Source organism: Alligator mississippiensis, chromosome 3 (assembly GCF_030867095.1).
Source record: "Alligator mississippiensis isolate rAllMis1 chromosome 3, rAllMis1, whole genome shotgun sequence".
Taxonomy (NCBI): Eukaryota; Metazoa; Chordata; order Crocodylia; family Alligatoridae; genus Alligator; species Alligator mississippiensis.
In genome coordinates this window covers 53,405,619-53,426,065 of record NC_081826.1, presented here as the reverse complement: position 1 = coordinate 53,426,065, position 20,447 = coordinate 53,405,619, and the positions used below count along the sequence as shown (strand labels likewise).

Sequence of the window (20,447 nt, the reverse complement as noted above, 5' to 3'; positions counted from 1 at the left end):
ACTAGCCGCATCTACACAAGATGCTGACTGCACGGTAGCATCGTGGGACAACAACCATGACACAACACTACTGCACAGTACTAGCAGGTTATTGTGCAGTCAGCATCACAAAAAATATACACATGGATGCTACTGAGTAGTAACTCCGGTTACTGCACAGTCAGTGTCTCGTGTAAATGCAGCCACTACTTCCCACAGACAACCCTGACCCTTTTCAACTGTTAAATGAAGTAATTTGCTTTGCATTCTGCAACAATTTATAATTGACTTCTGTGACTGGATCCATGCATGCTTGCTGTGGTGCTAGGAGAGAAAGGGTCAAAATGTGACACCTTCCAGGTCAGCATGGGAAGATGTAGTTAACAGACATTAAGCAGGAGCCTCCTGTCGCAATTCAGACAAGTTCCCTTGAAGAAAAGATGTGCTCTTTCTGTATTCTCTTCTCTCTTGAGAGCTTCTGAAGGAGCTCTACAGGCAAGGTGAAACAAAGCCCTAAGCAAGTGGCTGTTCAAAACCTGCTGGATGAAAATGGATTTCCCTAAAAAAACCCAGATTTCTGGTGTAGTTTCAAAGTAATATCTTCTGGACTCTTCATGCATCTGAAAGCACTTTCCCCTAAAGAGGGAATGCAGCAGGAACACCTAGCATTCATATTTAGGCTTAGTCTACCCTGGGAATATAGGAATATGTACCATGTTAGTAAACTCAGATGCCAGCCTGTTTCTGCTTACCAGACGTTAAACATGACTTTGTACTTTGTGTTTACAGGATCATACTTAACTATGACAAATAGCTTTTTCTTAACTGAAACTATTCTTTCACTAAAGGCAAAATTGAGTTTGATCAGGTTGGTTAAAATGTGTTTGTAACACATGTAAACAATGCATTCCCCAAGTACATACAAGACCTGAGTTGTGCTGCTTCTCCAACAAAAGGAAAATATTTGATATTTTATTATCCCAAGCAGAACAAAGCGTGTCTTGAAGACCTCCACGCCATACAATAGTCAGAGTTCAAGGTTTCAAATCAATTTCTCAATAGTCCACTTGCTGGTCTAGTCAGATGATCCTGCCTTGAGCAGGGGGCTGGACTAGATGGCCAGTTAGGGCTAGAAGGAACCTCCAGCCCTATTTTCCAATGATCCTAAAACATGGCATACATCTCCTCTATGAGGAAAAATGGAAGCTATTTAAGGCCAGTAGGAAAACATGTATGTATGTTTATACTACTAGACATTTTAACAACATTTAAAAAAAGCAATACAAACCAGCAAGTAAGTTAATCATATAACTGTTAGGCCATGGTGATAAAATGACAGTATATGCAATTTGTATGAGAAAAAGCATTAAATCGATCTCAATTAAATTCTTGTATTGAAATTCAGTAGTTGTACAAAATTAAAAAGTACAACAAATAAAAACAGAAAATCAGACTTTTTGGGGGGGGGGTTTTACTTACCTGGCAGCAGTGTCCACCCAGCTTGTCATGCAAGGTCTTTTCCAAAGTAAAGCTTGTCCGCTGAAAAATGAAGTAATGACTTAGAAACCATTAAAAACATTTTGCCTGATCCTATGTAAATTATAAGCTGAGATGCATCTTTTTGTTTATAAATTCCCATCAGATATGTCAAAGCTAAATGTGCAAGCAAAAAACATTCCACTTTAAGTCTACCCTGCCTGCTTTCTCTCATGCTTTAGAGGAAGTAGCTTATCTACATTAGTATATACAAAAAGAAAGTTCATTCACTAAATACCGAATGAAATAAAATTATGCAAATGAACCATTGTAGTGTGCACATACCCCATACACTTTATTACTGGAATGAACAGAAGCTGTGTAATTGCTTGACAAATTAAGCAATATGATTAACAGATGCAAATCCAAAGTCAAAGCAATGTGAAAGTTGGGTCTTGCAGAAAAGCAAAGGCAGAAATTTCACAGGTTCAGAACAAGTGTCCTATTTTGATTTAATGTAGTCGATATGTATCTATCCAACTTAAACCAAATCAGTGCATTCTATTCCAAAATAAACATGCTCATACACAGACTTTGACTGAAGTAAAGGTAAGGATTTAAACCAATATAATCATTACAGTTCTTTTTTTGGTTTTACTGTAGACAAACTATAGCCTTGAACTTCCCTGCTTGTGGGTTTCTAATGCTATCCTAACATTAAAAAAAAAAGCACAAACCTTTAATTCACTGTAATCTAATTTAGGGTCTACAATTCTCCTTCATTTGAAGGCAGTTTAATCCTATCTTTTGTATTTAAGAAGTAGCTTCAGGTTTGCTTTTTTTTTTTTTTTTGAATAATTTTTAGGGCACAGAAGGGGGTGCTTGGAATTTGGCAGGAAGGCCAAAAGTTTTATCTTGCCTGCTGACGTTCTACAGATGGCTCAGTTAAAACACTCATGAATGGCTGGGTATGGAGCCTAGCACCATCCACCCACATTCCAAGCATCAGTCCTGCTTCATGGACTGGTGCAGAGAAAAAAAAAAATCAAGATTATCCCTAGCCATGTTCTTGTCTCAGTAGTTCTGAAAGGATTTGTGTATCAAGGAAAGAAACGGTCCCTGTGCTGAAGTCAGACTATCTTCAGGTACAAGCAACTAGTACCATCATCTCTATTTCCCAGGGACAAGATTTGCTTCATATTTCCTGACTTGCCTACCCAGTTTGTTGTTGGCCTGCTTGCAGTTCCTGCTCTTTCGCTGGTTAGCGAGCAGTTACTGTTTTTGGCAGCCTGTTGTCCAGTGTGATAGGCAACCGCTGCTGTTGTCATGAGCAGCCTGTTGTCAGCGATTCACATATAAAGCAATGTGTTTGCTATTCAGAACAGTTGTTCCCTGAAGATTAAAACAGAACAGGAGCACAAAGTAGAGTGTGCCCACTGGGACTGGCACATGCTACCAGGCACACAGATGGCATTAACAATGTCTTCCTGAATAAAAACATCCAGGTACGCAACACTGGGTATTGCCATACATGGCGTGAAGTGAAGGAGAAGCTCTCTCACTAGACCCAATATGGCAAGGAGGAGACTTTCCTCGTTTCTAGCTTTTGTTTAAAAAGAAAATAAAGTTAGACACAAATTTCAGAAGCCATTTGTAATTCCAGGAATCTGGAGATGCTTAAAAAGGAATCTTTTCAGTGCTGAGAGCCCACCCTCTGAAAGTGCATTATGCACTTAATTAAGGTACCCCAGATTGCCAGGCACTAATTTTTGCAATCTTGTTCATACTATATTCACTAATTAAACTGATCAAATATATTTAACTAACACAGCAGAAATGTTTTCCATAATAGACTTAGAACTACAATATTCTCAGGGTATGACAACACCAAAAACAGCCACAAGACCTGTTGCTGCTTAGACAGTATAGAAGGAGAAAAATAAAATAGTAGAAACAGTACAAAAAAAAAAATCACTGGTAAGATCACAGGAGAAATATATTTGTATTACAACACAAAAATCTGCTTACCACAGTTTGTAGTCTAGTAATAACAAAATGCCAAAAGAAATATTGCTCAATAAACACAAGATGTTTTTTCTTTCTGCTGTGCTACGTGGAACAAATGTTAATTTTTCACCACAGTGTAGAATGTTTTACACCACAGGGATTACCCAAGAGGTAAAGAACTGGTAATGTGCACAGGTATTTACCCTGTCTAATAGCTGTATATTAATGCATCTATACTAGCAAAATCCAAGCAACGTTGCATACATACAGTAGCTACTGGCTGAAAAATGAAGACTAAAAGAAACTAAATGTTCTCTTCTTCCTCTGTTGGGAGCATATGCCAATTTTCTCATTAATGGTAATAGGATCTACACGCATATAAAGGGAAACAAACAAACTTAAATAACTCTAATATGAAGAAAGACCTTTAATGCTCATTCTAAACTGCTTATTCCTCCAAAGAATGCTGAACTCCTATTTTGTTCCTATTGTGTGCATTTTAAATTAATCACTGATTAACAGCAGTAAGTAATGTGTTACCATATGAGTGAAAATATTACCTTCAATTAAAAAGGTTTCTTCCCCCAGGAACACATTTCTATTCTACAGAAGGCACCATGAAAATCTATTAACAGCACATTATAAAACTCCTTCTTGTAGTTAATCCAGTTCTTGGAATTTTGAGATTCTTGTCCGCTCTGCTATTTTCTGATTCTGTATGCACAGCACAGATCTCTACCTTATTTGGCTGCCAAGCCTATTACAGTGAGCAAACAATGCCTTCTCTGTCAGAACAGAGAATGAATAGTATCACAAAGAGACTCCTCTAATCTACAGCCGTGTACATTTTACTTCTCTTTAGAACAGTCTAACTGGGATGAGAATGTATGGGAAAACACTGATGATTTTTTTTTTAAATCTTTATTAACTAAAAAAGAAAAAAAAAAAAGAAAAAATGTGCATATTATACACAAAACCTTACCTTTACAGATTAAATGAAACACTAAACAGCAGGATGTCTCTCCCTTTTGGTTCACACTTTTTTATCAGAGGTGTGAACATCTGAAATAGGGGAGGAGTTATTTGATGTACAATTAACAGCTTGAAGCAACCGTTTCTATCCATTAAAAATCGAATTTGAGAAGAGAAATCTGACAGTCATGACACAGCAATGGGTATTAGAATTCTATCTGCTACTTATTGTGTTTTGAAACTGACTCTGAATTACTCCCCTCTCCTTTGATTTCTGGAACAGAGCATTATGCTTTGAGAGTCAGAAATCACACATCAGAACTCCTTACAGCAAGTCTAGCTCTTCACTTTTTCCATACACCATCACCATTTTATTTTTCCAAGAAGGCAAAAGGGTAGATGATCTCCCCAAACAAGTATTTTATGAGACTTTCTGCCAACAATGAATGGCATTCTTAGCAGATGTTTACAGCTGTCAAGATGCAGAGAGGAGGAAGGCAGGATAGTGAATTTAATAGCCAGTTCCTTGCACAGCTTTGGCAATAAATGATGTAAGCCAGCAGCCTCTTTCTAAAGCAGATGTGTGGATTTTTCCTTATGTAATGAAGGGATGTTGTATATGCTGGGCCTTATTATGATTTTTAGTTTGTTCTCTTATCTATTGAGAGCAAAAATCAAGCACTGAACCTTCACAGGCCTTAAAACTAATCATGTAAGTAGATTCACCAAACCTGTATGCTTAAAGTTAATGTAAATGTAAACACAACTTTGGAGGGCTGACAGACTCAGCCACAGTGTAGACTTTGCTATAGAATGCTTCTAAATTGTGAAGATCAAGTGAAATAACAGGGACTGACATTGCAGATCCACTGATGTCAGTGGCAAAACTCCCCTTAGTTTCAATCAGGCTACAATTATAAATAATCCATTCCTGAGGCAGCTTGAGAGGTTGTGTACTTTTAAGATATTTGGGAACTTTAAAGCTTATTTAACTTGAACATTTTTAAATATTGAAAATGAACTTTACAAGAAAAAGGAGAAGATAATGCTGCTGCTTCATACATCTGATTTCTAGTAACAACCTGCTGGGGCCATGATGCCGTGGAATGGAACAATTCTGGATTCATTCCAGTTCCCTGACTAATTATGGCAACATTACCATAATTCCCTGTGCAATTCGTATTAATTGGCACTTGCTGACAGTCTCACAGCAGCCCTCTCACATCCCCAATAGGTCCTATCAGGTCAGTTTGAATATCTTTGGCAAGGCAATGTGGAACACTTGTGTAGCCAATGTCCAAGCAATACCTACTCATTTCTACTTAGCAACTTTAACACATTTGGGAATTTTATCACTAGTTTAAACATTGCTTAAAATGTTGAATGGCTACAAATATTTAGACAACTAACAATCAATCCCTGTATCTGAATTTGTGAGGCATGGTGGCAAAGGCATCTCACTCTGGATCCAGGTCTTTCCCAACCCTAAAGAAAGGAACATTGTGCCCAAAAGCTTGTCTGACATCTCTCCCATCTATAGAATTATTCAGTATTTCAAACAAATCTGGTTTCTTGCACCAAAGACTGCCCCTACTCAACCTGGTTTTAAGTGGATACCTGGTCATTCCGGCTGGGGAGTTAAAGGCACTCAGATATGATGATAACCCAGGTCCATTCCAGTTTTTGCCACTGGCTACTTAAACTGACACACTCCAACCACTCTAGCTTGACATGTTCCAACCACGGCTAGGCTTAGGCAGACCTTGGACCTTTTGATCTTGCAACTGAATTTAGGACATTGGAAAGGGAAGTTTCCAGAATGATTTTTAAAACAACAATTACTATTATTATACCTGGTGCATTTGGAATCCTTTGCATTAGGCCAAATTCTAACATTCTTACTTAGGATACTGAAATATTCAGTGGGAACATTCATGGAAACTGAGTAAGAGCCACAAAAGTGCTTATCCCCTTCACTGTACACATTTATTTGAAGGAAGAATAAGAAAGAACAGTCCCAAATGACCAGCCGTCTTTATAATTTATATTTCCAATCCTGCTTTCAAAGATAGTTCTCTAAATTTATCTGGAAGGAAATAAGAGAGAAACAAAAGAGGCTTCTCCTTGCCACATCTATAAAAATCTTGAACAGATACTGCAGCTGCTAGCACAGTGATGTTCAAATCCTGCCGGAGGCTATAGAGCAGCACCATAGAACAACATTATTACCTTTACACACAAGTGCTGCAAACTGTGCCTTGATTTAGGAAACAAATATATCGTTAGGAATTAGGAAATTAGAAATTTGGAAGTAGAAAAATTTAGTATTCAGAATAAATAAATATAATATTGGTTAAACGTTAGTTATGAATATTCTTTGACAGGAAATCTGACCTATACAAAAATTATTCCGGAGGACAATACACTTTTAGCTTAAGAGAGCACTGCCAAGTGGATGGGCTTCAAATCTGACCCCTCACCCTCCATAAAGTTATATAGTAGATCTCAAATTTTGTATTTTCAAATAGTTGCTTTGGTGCATATTTCTAAGACCAAAAATGAAATGAAGCACCAGAAAGCAAGCCCAGAATATAAACAGCAAGGGAAACAGTGTGTAAGCCATACATTCATTAAGAAACATACACTGTCAGATGCAAGTTGAATCAGTTCAACTCGGTACATGTTAACTCCCATCAAGAATGCTGCACTATAGACAGTATTTATCATCTCCTCACTTTAAATCTGTACTGTACTTTGAAATTTGCAGGCTACAGTATTATTTTTCATAACATTTTCTCCTCTTTATTTAACATCTGAATGGCATCCTAGCATAATGCCTAGAAAATGTCTTGGGTTGGAGGTGATTTTTCCAAGAATGTCATCATTAAATGGCAGTCATTCTAACTCAAAAAAATGGTTCTACCACAAGGCAACAGATGTACTTGTGGGTATTTAGGAGAATGTTCTGTGTCATTTCATCTCAACTCTGACATTTTATCTTGCTCTGTCCCATCAGACTCTCAAACAAAAGCTCATATACTTAGAAATCCACATAGTCCATCAGGGCAGAGCCACTTCTACTGGAAAGTGTGTACCTCACAATAGAAATAAAAAGTACAATTTGCACAAATAATTGTTCTCAGAGGGAATTATGGAGCTACTGTTAATACAAGTTATTATATTCTTCTTGAAGACCCTTTCCTAGCTGTGCTATTTTGGTTCTTTTCATGCCTTACTACCTGCTATTTTAGAACCTCCTATGACCAGGTCAGACCATTATTCTCTATTGCAGTGAAACTTGCATTAAATTCCAAAAAGGTAGAGAAAATGCTTTTCATGCCCACATTAAGTACAGAATACTGTATTTTGACCTTAGATACACCAATTTAAATCTAAAAAAACTCAATCAACCTCCAACATGTTTTGATGTGTACCAGTACAACTGAGACCAGAATTCTTTCTATGCATGAGCCCTGTACCCAAATGTACGTGTACACACACACACACACACACACACACACACACACACACACACACACACACACACACACAGAGGAATTTCTCAAAGGATGTAGCATACAGGCTTAAGGCAGTCTAGATGGCAAAAGAACTCTGACACTGAACGCATGAATGACTATGGAACTACAGAACAAAAAGCTAAAAAGAATATCTTTCAGCTATATTCATCTTGAAAAATGCCTCAGAGACTAGAAATAAAGGTGGTTTGTACCATATGAGGGAAAGTAATCACAAGAGTACAGTACTACCTCTTCAGAATTGATGGTGCAGTGATTAGAACTTTCAGTAGGCTACTAGTTGGAAAGTTGTATTTGATTACCACATTTAAAAAATGTAATAAACTTCCCTCCAACAAATACACTATATATATCAACAAATACACTATATAGATACACACACACACACACACACACACACACACACAAGTAGGGAGGTACTCTGTAGAATAATATATGTTTCATAATTCCTTCCTGATATGAAATATGATTTAGAACATGCTGAACTTTAGGAAACAATTGGAACAAGAATGTCAATTCAAAATAAACCTTTATAAATATTAGACAAGCTTTAAGCAAACATCTTTACCCAGCAAAATTAGAAATTACACTTATCAACTGATTCTGTACATTAAGTGTTACATCAAACCTTTAACCAGCCAATCACAGTTGGGGGATAATACGATCTTCTATTTCTGGAGAACTGGGTGCTCATGGAAATGAGTTAAGCAGCAATCTCACCAAACCCGCCTTTCTGAACTTGTATTTCTGTCACATAGTCTGGGTACTACTGTACCTTCCTAGTATGCTATATGCTTTGTGAGTTACTTTTACTCATAACTGTCAGCAGCCACGGCCACTAGCTAGCTAAACTGCCATCACTGGCTCTAGTTGCCTGAATTGGCTTGCCAGACTCAGGCAACTAACTACCTCCAGCTGGCTTGAGCTGCTGCTGGGCATGGCTGCCTGCTTTTAAGCAGCAGGCCTTTCAGCACTCAGCAAAACAGATGTTTCCCTGGTTAGCCCTGGGCTTCTGACTCCTTGTTCCTAGGGCTCTTGGCGCTGTTGCCTGGTTCTTACTTTCCTGTTCCCCTGCTTGTTTGAACCAAGATAAAGTCCAGAGGAAATGCCAGACTCCAGACCTGCCCCTTGTGCTTCTGAACTGCCTTACCACTTCCTTGGCCCCTGTGACTGACTCCAGACTGTCTGTCAGCTCTTAGTTCATGGCTTAGCTAGGTGATTGCCCATGCCTTGGTCCCACACAGCACTAGCTGCCTGCTCCAGACCCTCTGGCTGGGAACACTGGTTTGTATCCCTGCCTCCCTTACCACACTGATGAAAATGCTACATGATCTTTCTCTCCACTTGGATTTTACATCAACAAAGCTGGCTGGAAACTAAATACTCACATCATGTAACAGTGAAAGCACAGCCTCAAGAAAGTCTAAGGTTGCCACTGCATCAGAGGCACTAGATAGGTGAAAACATATGTTAACATAATTTAAACTAGTTTTGTATACTACTATAAATTACACCAGGAGGAGGGGAAAAATGGATCTTAGGGTAGCTGTATAGAATAGGATAATATTACTGTACTTCACCACAAAGGGTGTTTGCCATACCAGGTGTAGGTAGGTTACTTTAAGCTGCATAAACCTAGATCAGGAGAAGTACATACAGCAAATTGCCCAGGAACAGTGCATGCTGCTGTTTGCTGCTGCTGGGAATGGTATGGGGAGCCCAATGTAAGTAACTTAGGGTAGGGGTGGGAATGGCAGGATTTGGGGGGGCACAGAGGGGGAGATTTGCCTTGTCATGAGGGGAAATTGGGGAGGGAGGGGGTACTAAAAACCAGCCCAGTTAGAGTTAGGATGGGTGGGAATAGCACAGCCCTGGGGTTGGGGTGAGTGACTGGGCTTTTCTAGCCCCAGGGCTGTGTTGTGAACTCATGCAAGTGTTTATGAGCTAGGATGTATCTGATCTGGAAGGGGTTAACCCATTCTTGACCTACATTAATTCATCTCCACCTCCTGAGAGGAATTAACTTAGATCTGGTGCACCTTTTTTTTGGCCAAATTCAAACCCTCTGAACACCTGTATGATTGGGCATTTAGATCAACCTAACTGTGGCAAGGTTGATCTAAACGTAATGCCTATGCCTATGTAAGTGGCAGAGAAGCAGGTAAATAGCATGTTAGCCTTCAGCAAATGGCTAGCCTGGGATAGTTGTAGACATATGACAGAGTAGTTTACATGGTGGAGTTCTGCCCCCGATTCTTTAACCAGTAATTTTTCACCAGTTTAGGTAAAGTTACCCCGGTTTAGAGGATTGCAACCTACATCAGGAAGTTTGCTGCTGACTTTTTCAAAGTTGTTCGCTGCTCTCTTTTGGGTTCTTTCTACTCTTAATTGCAGCTTGCTAATTTTTTATTTTTGTTTTTAAATAAAAATTGTGTTACAATTGCCGAATGGAATCTATCTTCATAATCACAAGATGTCTTTTATTTACAGGTTTCAAAGGCCTTCACCTATCAGCCATACTATTTTGAGAGTGCTATACAGCATTTAATTTAATGGGACACAAGTCTTGACAAACTAGGGCTTTTTTTGTCATTTTTCCACTCTTTAATTAAATTTCAAATCAAATCCCTCTCTGGACTCATGATATTCAAATGTGTTTAGATATAGCTTAAAACATCCATTTTCCCAAATTGTCATGGTTAACCAGCAGGAACTCTGTTGTGTTAGTTGGAAATATAGACAAGATTTGATTATCTAAATCAAATTGCTAAGCTATAAAAGCACAAGGGAATCCTATACTTTTTAAAATGTCAAATCTAATTAAAGTGTTCTAGAAATAATATGTCAGGTTACAGGATATTAGTGAACAGAAGGTTTGGAAATGTAGTTGCTATCATGGTAATTGGTAAAGTAGCCCCCCCGAAAGTATTACCCAGAGATTTAATTTTAAGCATACAAATGTCAGAGAGAGATGAAGACTGACATTCTTCTGTCATTGTTTGACAAATCATAACTGTGCAGTTGGGGAAAAAAAGGGAAAACTGGAATTTTGACTTTTCCTTTCAGCAGTGTCAGTACTTCGTCACCACTTAGGGCTGTCCTGCATCCTGTTTCTAAATGCTGGCTCATCTTTTTGAATCCTGATCCAGACAGATCTGTGTCTATTGTTGTTCCTTTGCTGCAAGGAGTGTCATGGCATAGATGTCAAACCTGATAGTCAGCAAAAATGTAACAGAGAAACAGTTCAAACTTAGATTTCATAGACATTAGGGGCTGGAAGGAACCTCAAGAGATCATCAGGTCCAGCCCTCCCACCATAGGTGGGAAGTCAGCTGGGATCAAGTGACCCCAGCAAGAAATATATCTACCTGTTTTTTGAAGGAATCCAGAGTAGGTGCTTGCACCACCCCTGCGGGGAGTCTGTTCTAGACCATGGACACGCACCGTAAACAACTTTTTTCTTATATCCAGCCTAAATCGGCTTTCCTGGAGTTTATGGCCATTAGACCTTGTTATCCCTTGGGGAGCTCTGGTGAATAGCTGTTCTCCCAGGTCCTGATGTACCCCTGTTATGTAACTGTAGGCTGCCACCAGGTCCCTGCTGAGCCTTCTCTCCTCCAGACTGAAGAGTCCCAAGTCCCTCAGCCTCTCATCATACGGCCTTCCCTCCAGGCCTTGGATCATATGAGTAGCTCTCCTCTGAACTCTCTCAAGCCTCTCCACATCCTTCCTGAAGTGGGGTGGCCCAATAATGGATGCAGTACTCCAGCTCTGGTCTCACCAGGACCAAGTAAAGCAGGATGATGACTTCCCTGGTTTTGCTTGAGAGGTACTGGTGGATGCACGCCAGAGTTTGGTTAGCTTTGCCAGCCACAGCATCACATTGGTGGCTCATATTCATCTTGTGGTCAATCAAGACCTGCAAGTCCCTTTCGGTTGTGGTGCTAGCTAGTGTAGCACTGCTGAGCCTGTAAGTGTGCTGGGGGTTCTTCCTACCAAGGTGCAACACCTTACACTTCTCTGCATTGAAGGCCATCAGGTTTTGACTGGCCCACCTTGCGACTATGTCCAAATAGGCCTGTATCCCCAGCCTGTCCTGCCATGTGATCGCCCTCCCCCATAATTTGGTATTGTCTGCAAACTTGGCGAGTTCACATCTGAATCCAGATCATTAATGAAGATGTTAAACAGTACCATCCCAAGTACCAAGCCCTGAGGGACTCCACTGGTCACCCTGCGCCACTTTGCAGCTTTCATTATATAAACAGTAATTATTAGCATTTAAATTTCACTTCAACAAACATATGCACCACACCAATTATACAAGCACTTCTACAATCATATAGATTTGTTTCTTTATGCTAACTGTTCAGAATATGCTTAAATGCTAAATCTGAACAAATGCAGGTATGAATAAGGCCGAAAAAGTCTCTTCATGAAACTGATTATTTGGTATTATCTCTGAAATTTGAATATAACACTTACAAGTCTTATATGGCTGCAACTAGATTTAGACAGACTACAAAAGTGGGCAGATGAGAATAGGATGGGGTTCAACGTAGATCAATGCAGGGTGCTGCCCCTTGGGAGAAGGAATCCACAGCATACGGCTGGGGAGTTCCCCTCTTGAAAGCAAAGGTGGAAAGGGATCTCAGAGTCATTATTGACTCCAAGATGAACATGAGCCGCCAATGCCAGATCACAGCCAGCAAGGCCAGCCATACCTTGTCATGCATCCTAAGATGCATCTCAAGCCAGTCCAGAGAGGTGATTCTCCCCCTCTATGCGACTTTGGCCAGGCCACAGTTGGAGTACTGCGTCCAGTACTGGGCACCGCACTTCAAAAGGGATGTGGCCAGCCTGGAGAGGGTTCAGAGGAGGGCCACCTGCTTGGTGAGAGGGCAGCAGGACAGGTCCTATGAGGAGAGACTGAGGGACCTGAACCTGTTCAGCCTCAGCAAGAGGAGGCTGAGGGGGGACCTGGTGGCTGGCTATAAACTCATCAGGGGAGATCAACAGCAAATAAGTAGAGTCCTTTTCTCCCCAGCACCACCTGGGGTGACAAGAAACAATGGTAATAAGCTGATGGAGAATAGGTTTAGGTTAGAGATCAGAAGGCAATATTTTACAGTTAGGGTGGCCAAAATCTGGAACCAACTTCCCAGGGAAATGATCCTCGCCCCTACCTTGGGCAAATTCAAGAGGAGGTTGGACGATCTCCTGTCTGGGGTCTTGTGAACCCAGCATTCATTCCTGCCTGTGGCAGGGGGTCAGGCTAGATGATCTGTTCAGGTCCCTCCTGACACTAGCTGCTATGAAACTATGAAGTCTGAACTAAATAAATAATTAAGCTCAGACTTCTAAATCAAGAAAAAGACAGTGAATGCACGTAAAGAAAGCATTTCCTCTGGGATCCACAAGGCTGATCTCAGTTCTAATATAATGTCCACAAGAGGATTAAAAACAAACGGGAAAAAAGCCCAAGAAGTTGATGTAATATGGGAATTAGAGTGAGTACAGTCCCCAAAAGTAACTGAGAAATAAGACACTAAGAACTAGATTTTTCCATATCTCCTGATGTTGTCTCTGAAGATTTAATTACTTTAAAAGAGGTTCTTTACTTTAGATCTGTGAGACATCATGCCCCTCTAGGCCACTATATAAGATATCAACAATACTGTATTTACAGTAAAAGCTCTGTTATTTGGCATGAGTGAGGAATACGGGGGGGTGGGGAGGGCGGTAATCTAAAAATGCCAGTTACCTGAGACAGGGGTTTTTGGCAGGACGTGGAGCAGGAGGTGGGGGGTGGTGGCCACATGTGGAATGGCAGCAGTGCAGAGTGGTGGGTGGCGGCAGCAGCTGCGTGCAAGCTTCCACACCCCCCGTGTCCAGGCAGCCGGCCGGAAATCCTGGTTAGTAGACTGTGCCGGTTACTAAGATGGTGGTTAACACAGCTTTTGCTGTATACGTATCCAAGATAACTTCAAGTTTAAGATGACCCACAAAAATTAAATTCTAGACATGGAAAAATGTATACATTTGTTACAATATCCATGTAAAATATCTAAATTTTTGGAGGAACATCTTAAATTTGTCCCCCCTTCCCCTCAGTGCTGCAGTGAGGTAAGCAGCAGTAGCAGGGCAGGTAGTACAGGGAAAGGTGGTACGAGACTCAAGAGACCTGACCCATGCCTCTTTGCCCCTAATCACCTATCCCCCCACTACCTACTGCCCCAATGCCTACATGCTCCAACCCCTGCCCCGCTCCTGTCTGCCCTCCCCCCCACTCCTGCTGGCCTCTACCATGCCTCATTCCCTCTTCTTTCACCCCCACTGCTCCCTCTCTGCTGCCTGTTGCTCACTCCTGCGTCCAGGCCAAGGAGCACATGTGCTCTGGCCCCCAGCCCCCAGCCAGCCATGCAGCAGTAGTGGCAACAGCATCAGATCTGACCCAGCTCTGGAGCTGGAGCTGCTGCCACAACTGCCACATAGCTACGCAGAGCTGAACCAGAGCTGTGGAGGGTAAGTGGTGGTAGCGGTAGGGGGGCAGGCAGCAGCAAGGGAGCAAAGGCAGTGGAGGGGGGGGGGCAGGGTGGTGGCAGGCAGGCAGTTACTGGGGCTCTGACTCTGACCTCGGGTTAGGGTTGGAGTCAGAGCCACAACAGCTGCCTGTCCCCAGCTTGTACACAGTACAAAACAAGGGACTTCCTCTTTCATATTAAATGGGGAAAGAAACCTTGTCTTGGATTTGGGTAAATATGACAACAAAAAAACTGAACTGCTACCCTGAAATGCCCAATACTCCCTTTGATGTGATATGGAGCGAGTGAACCCTAACACCAATGTGGAAACCCAACACAAGGGGTGTCAAAGATGGCCTGAAGGCCCGTTGGTCTCAGTATGACTCCAGGCATCTTATGTGGCACACATTGACCCTGGTCCCACATGCTTGCATGTGATGCAAAGAACTACTCTGGCATGCTCTGTGCACCACGTGCAGGAATGGCTGTGGCACTGCAGGCACTCCATATGGTCCAGGATGCCTGAGCCCTGTGCACTGGCTCTGGGGCTGGTCCAAATCAACTGGTGTGGCATGGGCACTGCTTGCGTAAGCACCCATGCTAGCCCTGCACACTGTGTACAATGCGAGCCCCAGATGGACTTGATGTGTGGTGTGTGGGACTAGACTAGGCATGACCACCACACACAACACAGCAGGATGAAGCAGGGTGCAATCTAGATGCAGTGTCCATACTGCATTAGCTTTGCATGGTGACTCTGGGGCCAAGTCCAGATCAGGCCCACAGACTGGCCCCAGGTGCTGGAGCCAGCACACAGAGACAACCTGGCACCACATATGGAGTGCAAAATTGGGGATAGTGCATGCTGCAGGCAGTGCACAAGGCTGGGGCTGGGATGTGCATTACATGAGGTACCCGTGTGCTGGCCCTTTGTACTGACTCCAGACTGGTCCTATGTGCTGGCTCCAGTGTGCAGGGTTGGTCTGTGGACCAGAGCTGGCCCACAGACTGAACCCTACATCTCTGGGATGAGAAAACTATCCACACACTGTTAGGATAGCTTGTCATATTTAACTTTAGTTGCACCTTCTTGAGTGGTGAATTATAGTATTCTTTGAACTTTCTTTTATATTCAGCCTTATTTAATGATTGCTTAAGGTTTTGTACAGCTTCGTTATTATTTGAACTTTTCTTTTTTCATTTTACTTATGATTATCAGCCAGCCTTGAGCTCACTTTTACAGAAAGCCCAGTGTTATCAGCATAGCTGTTTGAACTGTAGGCCTTGTTACTAGCTCAAATTAACTGAACCTGGCATTAACCTGCTGAATCAGAGGGATGAAATGATTGGATATGTTAATAAAAGGCGGTAAGAGGGGACCAATAGGACAGGGTCCAACTGTGGAACTCTTGGATTTCCAGTGTTTGTGGACAGACCAAAGCTGAAGGCCAGGGCATGCCCAAATTAAGACAGTGGTAAAAGACAAAATTAAAATGGGTGCATGTGGTAGGTTTGTTGGAACAGAGGGATATGCTGACAGGATAAAATATGAACAGTATGATGATCACAGGGAAACCAATTAACAGTACCTGGAAATGAAGAGTCATCAGAGGAGTAAAGTTAAAGAAAAAGCACAAAGGGGGGGCAACAAGGAAGAGAGGTTTGTGTCATCATCCAACAGTATCTCAATTGAAAAGACAGCTGATACCCACAGGTGACCACTTCTACTTTCAGGAAGGATTGGGTGAGACTAGGCATATTTTTTCTCTCTATGTAGAAACATATATTAATACATTTGTTAATACAATGTATTAATAAAGTTAGATTTTAGTTGAGTTGAATGGTATGAGGCATATTCCGTGTTCACTCCAGGTTGATTATGCTTTAGTGATCCTTTAGTGCCATGGAGGCATAACAACTCAGTGCTTATCTTTAAAGTTTATAAAACAAGAAATTCACCACTGCAAATCCCACAAGTGGAGGATGAAACCTTGCAGAGGTAGAAACATAAAGAAATTAGGCAACTATATTTTTTCTCTGATTTTTAGGAGCATTTTTCCTCTTAGCAGAAGCTTTTAGATATTTGTATAAACAAAGGTGATGGGAAGAAAAGTGATCTTTTTTGTTGACTTTCTCATATACAGAAGTAATTCAGTGATGATAATGTAAAGGACTAGACTAGTTTAAACAGCAGGTTTTGTATATTTTTTTACTAGTAGACATTACTGCCTAGAGATAACAAGAACAAATCTGTGATATAGGCTCCTGGACCCATTGAATCTAATTTTAAACTGTTCTTGCAAACCGTTACCTTAACCACTAGTGTCAAACTTGGTAGAGAGTCTGGAAGGAACTGAAGTAGCCTACAACATTTCTTATCTTTACATACTAACTACTTCAATAAACCAAACTGCTGAAACAGCTCTGAGTCACTTCCCAGCCTCTGCATAAAAAATAACAGTTTATTGTTAAACAGTATAAGCAATTTCAACTACTTGCCCAGTGCTGGTTTCCACAGTACAATACACTGAAGGTTCCATCCACATTTCAAAAATCTACAAACATAAAATATTTTCCAAGATTCTTTAATGGCTCTGGGTGACTTTTCTAGAAGCAGCAATTACTGTGGAAAGATCAAAATTACTTTCTTATATCTGCAAAGATGGTATTTCTATTCTATAGCTTAGAGGAATTATTTTTATAGGCTATACCTTGATCACACTGACCAGCACATGCCATCAAAAACTGTTACCCAAATTTGTTCTACAAAATTTAATCTTGTGTAGCAAAGGCCTGAAATTCACAGGACCTATATTGTATCTTTGATAAAACAAAGCCTTGAGGGCTAAAATGAGGATTTTCTTTGGTAATCATCAATTAAGCCTCTGCAGTGGCTACAGCTCAATGCACACAGCCATGCAAAGTCAAATCTATTGAGACAGAGTGCCACAGAGAAGCTTTCATCTATTCAGACCCCCTCATTTCAGTGGATGAACTCTCCAGCTACCTGCTGTTTGTGTTCCATTATCATCTACCATATTCCCTCTGTGATTCACTCAGTAAAAATGGGGTAGGCAAGCCTGAGGGCTGGCTGGTGAGCACACAGTCACCTCTGTAGCTGGTGCCTTCAACATTTGGTATTCTTTAGAATTAGGATATGCCTCCTTTAATAGAAGATGGCATTTTAAATAACACAAAGCAAAATGCACTGCACAAATCTATAGAGATTGGAACGTAGGGAAGCATCCTAGCTAAGGCCTATTTAATCCATTGACTGCGCTTTGCAAATAAACATACTGATCAGTAGTGGTAATTTAATATTCTATTCCATTTTATTAATCTGGTACATGTCTGAAAAATGTCAGGTGGATGAAATATAAAATCTTAGAAAGAAATTAGATGAAATAACACTGGACTTGGCAGTGAGCATGTCATCGCCATCACCAGACTGATGTGCAACTACAGACCGCCAGGGATAAACATTTGTATGTCTTTGGACAACAGAACAGAACCAAATTCCACAGTTCTTCATGGAAAATTACTAGTGGAAATTCCCATTAAATTGATTATGAATCCTGTCTATGGGCCACTGCACATGTTCTCTCCTACCAGTAACAGAAAATGAAGTCTTTCCTAAAGACAGTTTGCCAAACGGTTTGTAGAAAAATCTAAGAGAACAGCATCAGTTCACCATTAAAAATCTTGAAATAAGTTTATAAAAGAATCTGCACATACACATACATGCACAGACAGAGCCTGGGTTTCCATAAAGTCTCCCCTTTTCCTCCCATAATTTTGGTCTTAGATACAACAAGGAGGGCAGACAGACAACTGGGATGGTGTGGGAAAGCACTAATCTGAATACTAGCAATTGAGCCATGAAGAACTTTAGAAGTGCCACTTTTGTGCAAGAAGCTAGAAATTAGTTTCTTGCTTCCATAGCACCCCTGCACTGAACATGAACGGAAAGGAACAAAAGATAACTGACAGCATTTATAAAGGCTTTACATATTTTTTTTGCATTAAAAATTCACCTCACCAGCTGGTTTCCCTCCCAACAGTTGTTAGTTTATTTCATTACAGTTTTTCTTACTTTTAATTTGCCTCCCTCCCTTCTGAGAGGACTACACTAGCACAGCTGCAGACAGCTGTGAACTTTCCCATAGGGGCTCTAACTGCTGCCTCTGATAAATCCTTGATAGACCCAGGATGATGAAGAGAACTTCCCTTCAAATAAGGTCACTCGCTGGTACTGTGGGAATCCAGGCAGCAAGCTTCCGTTAAGTTTACAGTCAGGGTGATGTGAGCACCTAACACAATCCAAGCAAAGAAAACATTCAATTTTTAAACCAACTGGGCAGATGAGAAAAACCCTAACCTAATCACGTAAAATTGTTTGCGCTGCTTTTAGGAAAAGGCTCCCTCCTCCAAAGCATTTAAAAATCCCAATATTATAAATGGTACTGATTTCCCACCTCCTTTGCTTTTATTTTTGAGTGGACTGATTAGGAATACACCAAATATATCACCTTTCATATTCTTATTCCATTTGTCTCACTTTCAGATTTCAAGAAAAAAGTTACACATTGTGGTTATTTGGTTCCTTTCTGTAATTACATACCACACTATACAATTTCACTGAGTACAGATGTTTGGGGAGGTTAGGGAGAGATTAGATTGGGTTAAAAATGACCACCCAATCTAACTTAGTTTGCCCAAGTATGGGCCTTGCACTAGATAGGTGGATCTAAGTGCAAACTTTATATAAGTTCAGGATAGTTCAATTGGTCTAAAAATGGCCAACCCAATGTAAGCTAACCCTACATCTGAAGTGGTCTAACTTAGATCAGATTGGCCATTTGTAGACAGATCTAACTTTCCTTAAGTTCTGTACAGTTCCCAGTGCAGCCCCAGGGCTGGGAAAGCCTAGCTACCAGTCTCAGTCCTGGGGCTATGCTTTTCCTACTCCTGCCCTCCATGCGACACCAGGCTATTTTTAGCCCCCCTGCCTGCCAAACTACCCCTCCCACAAACTGCTCCCAGTGCCGGTTTTACTGATGTTCCTCAGTGCCAGGAGCCAAGCAAGTAAGCTGAGGTGTAGGAGGTACAGGTGTGATTGGGGTGGGGGCAGGGGTTGTTTATCTGGGGGTCAGGGAGCTAAAAATAGCCCGTGGTTCCAGGGGTAGGGAAGATACCCTCAAACCCTCCCACAGACCCCACCTCTCCCTCCAATCCCCTCCACAGACCTCACCTGCTCTCCCAATCCCTTTCATGAACGCTGCCTGCCTTCTCCCTGATCCCTCCACAGACTCCTCCATCCCCACTTAGAGCCTGCTTGCCCCCCCCCCCCCCAAACCCTCTCACCTCCCTCCCATCCTGGCTTACCTTAGATCACGTGGCCATTTTTAACTTGATCTAACCTCCATGAATGTCTGTATGCAGCCTATAGTGGGTCAAATTCTGCAACATTGTTCTCACTAAATTCCTAGAAATACAAATCTGTTGATGACCCAAAACATCCCACAGCCCAGATTCTCGTTATGGTAGACATCCACATGATATAACCCCTTTCACAAAGGGATCAAGATTCACTTTGTTCCATGAAGACAGAGGATCAAAACCAGGAATATTAATCTGAGTAGACTGCAGATTTTGGGTAATATATATATATATTATTATTATATATATACACACACACACACACATATATACATACATACATACATACATATATATATATACACACACACACACACACACACACACACATATACATACATACATACACACACAGTCTCATTTTTTAATTCCATATAGGATACCACATGAATATATTTAAAAGTATTCAGTAGTGAGGCATTCCAGAATAGGGAGCTAAAGCTCTTTTGCTGGGAGATTGTATTAGCTAAGCAACAACTAAGTTTTTAACATACCCTTCAAAATTGCCCCCTTT

The 20,447-nt window shown here is 41.1% G+C and overlaps 1 protein-coding gene across 10 annotated transcripts in view; it reads right to left on the bottom strand.

The window, feature by feature from the left end:
- Positions 1-20,447, bottom strand: part of PAG1 (phosphoprotein membrane anchor with glycosphingolipid microdomains 1) — a 200,006-nt gene that overhangs the window by 83,555 nt on the left and 96,004 nt on the right. For 7 of the 10 annotated variants that reach the window (XR_009460692.1, XM_019498599.2, XM_014606887.3 and 4 more), the window contains one exon: positions 1,459-1,518. The exons of 1 other annotated variant lie outside the window; for it this stretch is intronic. The gene's annotated coding sequence lies outside the window, so the exon portion shown is untranslated. Of the gene's footprint in view, positions 1-1,458; positions 1,519-4,022; positions 4,163-8,598; positions 8,797-20,447 lie in introns of those variants that run through there. 2 more of the 10 variants (XM_059723944.1, XM_019498598.2) reach the window with 2 other exon arrangements.